The sequence below is a fragment of the Capsicum annuum genome, chromosome 12, assembly GCF_002878395.1.
Source record: "Capsicum annuum cultivar UCD-10X-F1 chromosome 12, UCD10Xv1.1, whole genome shotgun sequence".
In the NCBI taxonomy this organism is placed as follows: Eukaryota; Viridiplantae; Streptophyta; class Magnoliopsida; order Solanales; family Solanaceae; genus Capsicum; species Capsicum annuum.
Genome location: NC_061122.1, coordinates 183,174,536 through 183,183,008, shown reverse-complemented (window position 1 = coordinate 183,183,008; position 8,473 = coordinate 183,174,536).

Here is an 8,473-nt window from a genome sequence, read left to right as displayed (position 1 = left end):
TTTGGTTGTCATAACATTAAGGTACCTTGAAATAATAATCTACCAATAAGAGACATGTAAATGGGCACTTAATGTAACAACAATGAGGCAGGGAGTTGTTGGCACACAAATGAAGTGTCTAGAAGCTGAAAATACACATGGGTCTTATTTGAGTAAACGGAGAACTTCTGAAATTTTCTAGTGAAAATAGATGTGCAGGTTAAATAATAAGAATGTATTGAGGTGTTTTAACATATTAGGAAGTGGGAACAAGGTCATTGGCTACAAGGAATGTAATGTACTGCTCTTATGTATTACTTGTTATAGGATAACCTTGGAAGCTTACTTGATGGAACAAATGTCCAATTTCATGCCAAACAGTGCAAAATAGAGTGTGCCTTACATACCTGCTTATATAACTCCGAAACTAACCCAACTTGACTTACCGCCTTTTAGATTACTTATCTACAATAAAATAAATGGTAAACTAGTACCAGCAACTAATCAACACATTTGGGCTACTTAATTTCACCAGAACAGTTATCGGGCAGTAAGAACTTAATCTATCAATCAAGGGTGTTATTTTAACCCTTTTCTCCTCCAATTACACCCACATACCACACATGTTCTTATAAGATTCGCCAAAACCACCTCATCTTAATTACACTATCCAAACAATATGCAAAACAGACTGGGGAATAAACACATCCAATAATTAGTTCGATAGTGTACCGCCACACCTTTCTTTTATATTTCAATTCAAACTAGTCACACCTTTCTCCAACATCAATCTAGCAGCCCATAACATATACATATAAAACAATCCACAAAAAATTCCCAAATCCCTTGTATTGTAGCAATCAATTATTGAACTCATCATCCCTTGAGTTCTCAATAACAATACATCCATAATTCTTTCTTAAATTCATACATAAGGAGAACAAAATGGGCAGTCACCTTACCTTAATTCTACAACTTATTCTTTTAATATGAACTCCTCAAGAACTTCAACTTTCAATTTCCTTCACACTTTAAACCAAAGAAGAAAAGAAATCTCTTAATAACAACGAAAAAGTGAACAAGTAGTTTGTTCCATATTCTGCCATGAATCAATAATTAATCACTTATATCATATTTTCCTAATCTTTCTTGAGATAATTAAGATAAACTATAAATGTTTTCACTTACCTTGGCTTGTAAAGGTTGGGGCTTCTTCAAGAATCCTAGGAAGGAAAATAGGGTTGCTCCTTGTTGTTTAAAAGAAAGTAGAGAGAATTCATGAAGTAACCCTTTTTTTTGTGACTTAAGAATGACAAAAAATGACCAGCAATGTGGCCTTATAAAGTCCCTAATTTTGTCCATCCACTTAGCTGATTTTGGACCACAAATTTAAGAAAATTGGTCCAAGTAGGAGATGCACCTACTTAAGGAGTTCAAGCAGCTCAAAATGTCAAAGTAGGTGATGCACCTACTTGCTTAATTTCTTTATTGGACTCAATTATATTTGGGCCTTGGCAGATTTAAGCCTTGGGCCTTTTCTCCATTTTTCTTCTTCTTTTACTCAATTTGGATCCAAATAATTATACTAATAAAGGCCCAAATCTGATTTATGGACTTGGTCCATTTACTTGGCTCATATAACCCAAGTAGGTGACTCACCTACTAGCTTAATTAAGTCAAGCTAGCACCTCAATATTTCATTCCATTTCCAGCTCCTAATCACCTTAATCTAACTTACAACTTGTACACACCTGGTCACTTTAAACTTTAGATTCAAATACCGACTTACAATTCCAAGTTGAATAGTTGTATCGATGTTAACTTGATCGTATCACATAAGAAGGTATGGGCAATATCTAGTATTCCATCTATACCATTAATATTCACATAAAAAATCTCATCTAATACTTACCACAAGGCTATACCAAGTTACATATAAATAGAAAAAGTACATGTAACATACAGGGTGTCACACTAAGGTTCAACAGAGCCCTAGAAAGTCAGAAAGCCGTATCTAGTAGAGTTTTGTGTATGGGCGTGTAGCGCACCACTTATGTACAGGAGGCTATGATATATTTTAGGAAAATTTTTCCTTCTTTCAGTAATTAAGTCGTGCGAGTGAGCACAAGCTCAAGTTATACTCTCTGTCTAATCCAAGTTTCTCTTCTATTTATAGAATATGCCTCCAAAGAAGACTAAGGAAAGAGGAACGGGAGACCATCCATCACCTCAGCCCGTCCAGCCTGATCCTCTGGATGAACAAGTATCCCACGCTGAATTTAGTACAGCTTTCACCTCTTTAACTCATTCTGTGGAAGCCTATAATGAACACCTAGCTTCGATTTTGGCTAACCTAGTAGCTAATACTGCAGCAACCAGGTTTTGGGACTTCACCCGAATAAACCCTTCATCTTTTACTAGGTCAAAGTCAGATGAGGACCCATAGAAATTCCTTGATCAGGTACAGAAGGTTATAGATATTATAGGGTAACAGCTAGTGAGAGTGATGAGTTAGCTGTATATCAGTTGCATGATGTGGCTCACTCATGGTTCAAACAGTGGAAAGCAGAGAGGGCTGCAGATGCAGGGCCCATAGAATGGGAGGAATTTTCTATTTCTTTTCTAGATTTGTTCTTCCTGCTAGAATTGAAGAAAGCAAAGGTTTTCGAATTTATAAATTTAAAGCAGGGCAACATGATGGTACAAGGGTATTCTCTTAAGTTTACACAATTATCTAGATACGTTCCTTATGTGGTAGCAGATAGCAGATCTAAGATGAGTAAGTTTGTGTCTGGCATGCCTAATAGTGTGGTCAAGGTGTGTAGGACCACATTATTAATTAAGGATATAGACATATCTAGTCTTATGGTCTATGACCAGCAAATAGAAGAGGCTAAGAATAAAGAGAAGTAGAGGGAGAACAAGAAAGCTAAAACAGATAGCTTCAACTTTACCCAGCCTAAGTTAGAGGGTGGTACAAGATTTGGGTTTTCTTCACAAAATTCCAAACATTGGTTACAAAGTTATCCATAGATTTCTCATATGGAGTATCTCCAAGTACATACCCAATAAGAGCTATCAACCAATGATTATTAACTGTTTGCAAATCCTCCATAGTCAGCTTAACCACTTTCTTTCGTTCCCGTTAACTGTGTGGTTTGTATGACAGTGTATCCCTTTACTCACAACCTTGTTTGTTGGAGATTTAGGGACCTCTGTTGTCTGTACAACTAGGTTTTTAGGTTTTGAGCTCGTTTAAGCACTAACATAAGAGATTGAAGTCTCCGAGGAAGGGCCGCTACTGCATTCACTATTTTTTTACCTTTAGAATTTTCCTCACAAACACTGTTACATTCAATATTTTCCTCATCTTCAACTTTCTCTTCCTCCTGCATAGGTTGAAATTGAGTTGGGAGAAAGCTACCAAATGTTAAAGGTGAGAGAGTCTGTTGTATTTTAGTTGATGGAGTGGATATTACCGTCGTTGAGCCTGCTGTGTTACACCATCATACCATGGTCGGTGCACGTTAGCCTTCCTTGGCTTAACATGTGTGGAGAGTATCCTAGCTTAAAATTGGCCTCGATTCCCTAGCTACCTTTTATTTATGTCTTTTCTTTGGCTCTTAAAAAAAAAATTCTTCTTCCTATTCCATATTTTCTTTCACCTGTTTGGATCTTTAATACTTTTTGCATAATCGTCTTGGCATGATTAATTTGATTTCACCTATTTAGATCTACAATACGTTTCGCATAATCGTCTTGGTATATTGTTTGTCATACGTATATCATTAGCTTGATATTTGCCCTACATATAATATTGGTCAAATGATTGTCAGTATTATCATTGGTCAGACACTTTTCAAGATAATTATTGGCCAGACCACCCTATATGTAATCTTTAGCGAGACAGACGCATATAAGTAATATTGGCTATAATCATCTGCGAACAACGAAAGCTTTTAATTTTCTACCAGGATTGTAGAAGCTATGATACCAATTTAATAGAAAATATTTTTTATAAACTTGAATAATTATCCACCACTTCTCTACAATTTGTTAGTATAAATAGCTAGTTGTACTTGTACCCCTGCTTATAATAGTGCAAAACCTAATTTAACTAAGAAATTAAAAAGGCTTAAGTCATCAATAGGACCCTAAACTCGTTTCGAAATTTCACTTGAATTCCTTAACTCAGACTTGTACATATCAGACCCCTAATCCACCCGAAATTTGATTCACCTAAGCCTTTTTTGCCCACATGGCACGTCGCGTGATAATCACTCAAAATGGTCAAGTGAGGTGTTTTTTTGTCAAATTTCCTTTTTCTGTCATCTTCTTCATTTTATGTTGAACCACCATCTATCACCATATTTGTCGAAAAATGAAGAACATCACCCAAATCTTATATCCCTACCCCCACCCACTCCATGTTCTAAAATATCTTCTTCCCCAACCAAGCAAAAACTGGAAAAAAGAAAAGAAAAACAAATCTGAAACAAAATGAAAAAAAGGAACAAATGCTCAAAAAAAAATTGATTATTAGATGAAAACACCAATTCTTTGATTTTAATAAATTATCAATTTTTTGTTTTAAAGATTGGTACTTTTATGAGCTTGTTCAATGGATTTTCCATTATATTTTGTGTTGAAATTTTATGTCATTACTGAGCTTGAAATGGTCAGAGTTTCGATTAGCAAAAATGCTGAAACTCAATGTTAAAAGGATCGCCCTGACAAGACAATCACAACCACACAAAACCCCTCTCAAATTCCTCTCCTAACGTCGCGAATTTCAATTTGAAGGACGCACCACCGCTGGCAATTTCAGGCAAGGGCGGCACCACCATCGAAAATATTGAAAATTCAAATTGGATTGGGGGTTTTGTACACAATCCCACCAACAATGTATTGACACAAAAAGCCACAATTGATTTGCATCATATCCCATCGAATTAGCAAATTAGGATTTCTCATGAGCATTTTTTTATCGTCGGAGCTCCGATCACCTAAACCAAGATTGCCGATTTGGGAATGGAATCCCTCAAAATTCTTCCAACAATGGACATAGCACTTCCAATTTCTCTTTTAGAAAAAAATAAAAATCATCTGCCACATGTCCTTTAATTGATCTTTTTTGTCATGTTACACGAGTGTGAAACACACATTTTATACTTGTGACTGATTATCAAAATAGTGTCTAATTGGTACACATTTTAAGTGATTTAAATGATTAATAGGTACAAGTCTGAGTAGAGAGGTTCAAGTGAAATTTCAAAACAAATTATGATCCTATCGATGACTTAAGCCAATTGAAAACTTATTCCTATATTACTTAAACTAAAAATCCTATTTAGACATGAATTAAATAAATACAAAATCCTAAACAAATTTAACTTCCTACTCCTGTTTGAATTACTATTCTCCTAAACAAATTCAATTTCCTACTCCAAACTTGGAATTACTATTCCAACAGCTACATAGATCATTATGCCTATTATATTTACAAAGTCGATCCAATGAATGCTCATAAGCAAAGACATTTACATATCACAAGCTTTGTCTGTTGATACCAAGTTAAATTAGTTAGTTTCATGACCCGATCTGAATTTGGGAAAAAATAAAAAACTTCTGCTAAAAAGTCGGTATCTTAAAGATAATACATCAGCATATAGGCTTAGTATGGAAAAATAATAAGAAAGTAATTAAATAATAGTTTTTGGATAAATCTCAAGAATAGACTCAGATTGGGGTAACTTTCAAATTTTAGCCCTAAATAAAAAAAACTTTCTTAAAATAGTCTTTACCTATTAACTAATATTTTTTGGAAAAAATTACCCCTAATCAATAGAATAAATTACATAAATATCCTCATAATGGATAACAACTTCATATTTATATCTTTCAACTTTCATTTTTTTTCTCTTTTTAATTTTCCTTTGATTTTTATTTTTTTTTCTCTTTTTATTATTGATTTTTTTCAACCCTTACTTTTTTTTTCCTCTCAACCTCTTTTTTTCTTTTTTATTTTTCTTTGATTTTTTATTTTTTTCCCCTCTTTATTTGTTCTTTTTAGTTTTCCTTAATCCTTACTTTTTTTTCTTTACACCTCTCAACGTCTACTTTTATAAAAAAAAAAAAAAATCTTTAATTTTCTTTTTTCTTTTTAAATTTTTCTCAACCTTTATTTTATTTAATTTTTTTAAATTTTTATCAACCGTAATTTTTTTTCATTCTCGCTCAACTTCTACATTTTCTTTAATTATTACTTTTTTAATATTTATTTTTATTTTTTATTTTTCCATAATTTTTATTTGTTTTGGTTCTTTTCTTCGATTACCTCCATTCAAGTTACATTTCATGAGCAAGAGTTGACACTATCACATTATAAAGGCAAGACTTATGACTTTCAAACAACAAGCTACATTTCATGGACAAGAGTTGACACTAGCACATTGTAGAGGCAAGACTTACTACTTTCAAACAACAAGTTATGTTTTGTGGGCAAGAGTTGACACTGCCACATTGTATTTTGATTTATGAGATGTTTTATAACTCTTACCTTAGCGGCAAGAATTAGCTCAAGGACTTTCGAATAATAAATTATGCCCCACGAGCAAGAGTTGACTTTACCACGTTATGTTTTCATTTATGAGATGTTCTACTACTATTGCCTTATAGGCAAGATTTAGCTCAGGGACTTTCAAACTACAACTTATGCCCCACAGGCAAGAGTTGACTCTACCACGTTATGTTTTCATTTATGAAATGTTCTACCACTATTGTCTTAGATGCAAAACTTAGCTCAAGATTTTTCAAACTACAAATTATGCCCCACCGGCAAGAGTTGACTCTACCATGTTATATTTTCATTTATGAGATATTCTACAACTATTGTCTTAGAGGCAAGACCTAACTCAATGACTTTCAAATAATAAATTATGCCCCACGAGCAAGAGTTGACTCTACCACGTTATATTTTCATTTATGAGATGTTTTACAACTATTGCCTTAGAAGCAAGACTTAGCTCAAGGACTTTCAAACTACAAATTATGCCCCACGAAAAAAAGTTGATTCTATCAGATTATGTTTTCGTTTATGATATGTTTTACAACTATTGCCTTAGAGGCAAAAACTTAGCTCAAGGATTTGTAAACAACAAATTATGCCCCACGGACAAGAGTTGCTCTACCACATTATATTTTTATTTATGAGATATTCTACAACAATTGTTTTAGAGGCAAGACTTAGTTCAAGGACTTTCAAACTACAAATTATGCCCCACGGGTAAGAGTTGACTCTACCATGTTATGTTTTCATTTATGAAATGTTCTACAACTATTGCCTTAGAGGCAAGATTTAGTTCAAAGACTTTCAAACTAAAAATTATGCCCCACGGCAAGAGTTGACACTACCACGTTATATGTTTTTATTTATGAGATGTTCTGCAACTCTCGCCTTAGAGGCACGACTTATCCCAAGAATTTTCAAATAAGTTACGTATATTGGGAAAGAGTCAACTCTAACATATTGTGTTTTTAACTTATGATATGCTCTATAACTCTTGTCTTAGAGGTAAGACTCAACCGAAGGACCATCCAACAATAAGTTATGCCCCACGAGCAAAAGTTGACACCACCATATTGTTTATTGATTTATGAGATGTTTTATAACTCTTCCCTTAGAGACAAGACTTAAACTAAAGATTTTCAAGTAACAAGTTATGCCCCATGGGCAAGAGTTGACATTACCCCATTGTGTTTTGATTTATAAGATATTCTATAACTCTTGCCTTAGAGGCAAGACTTAACCCAAAGACTTTCAAATAACAAGTTATATCCTATGGGTAAGAGTTGACACTATCACATTATGTTTTGATTTATGAGATGTTCTATAACTCTTGCTTTAAAGACAAGACTCAGCCCAAAAACTTTTAAACAACAAGTTACGCTCCACGAATAAGAGTTGATACTACTACGTTGTGTCTTGAATTATGAGATAAATCAAGGACTTTTAATCAAGAAGTTATGCTACATGGGTAAGAATTGACACTACCACATTATGTCTTGATTTGTAAGATGCTCTATAACTCTTGCATTAGAGGCTCGAATTAGTCCAAGGACTTTCAAACAACAAGTTACGCCCCATGGGCTAGTATTGGTACTACCACATCGTGTCTTGATTTATGAGATATTCTATAAGCCTTAAAGGCAAGACTTAGCTGACAAGTTATGCTCCATAAACAATAGTTGACATTATCATATTGTCTTAATTTATGTAATGCTCTATGAGCCTTGCCTTTAAGACAAAACTTAGCACAAAAACCTCCTAAAAGAACAAGTTACGCCCAATGAACAAGTGTTGACACTACCACATTGTTTTTTTATTTATAAGATATTCTATAACTTGTCTTAAAAGCAAAGACTTAACTCAAGAATTTCCAAACAAGAAATTATGCTCCACAAGCAAGACTTGACACTATCACATTGTGCCTTG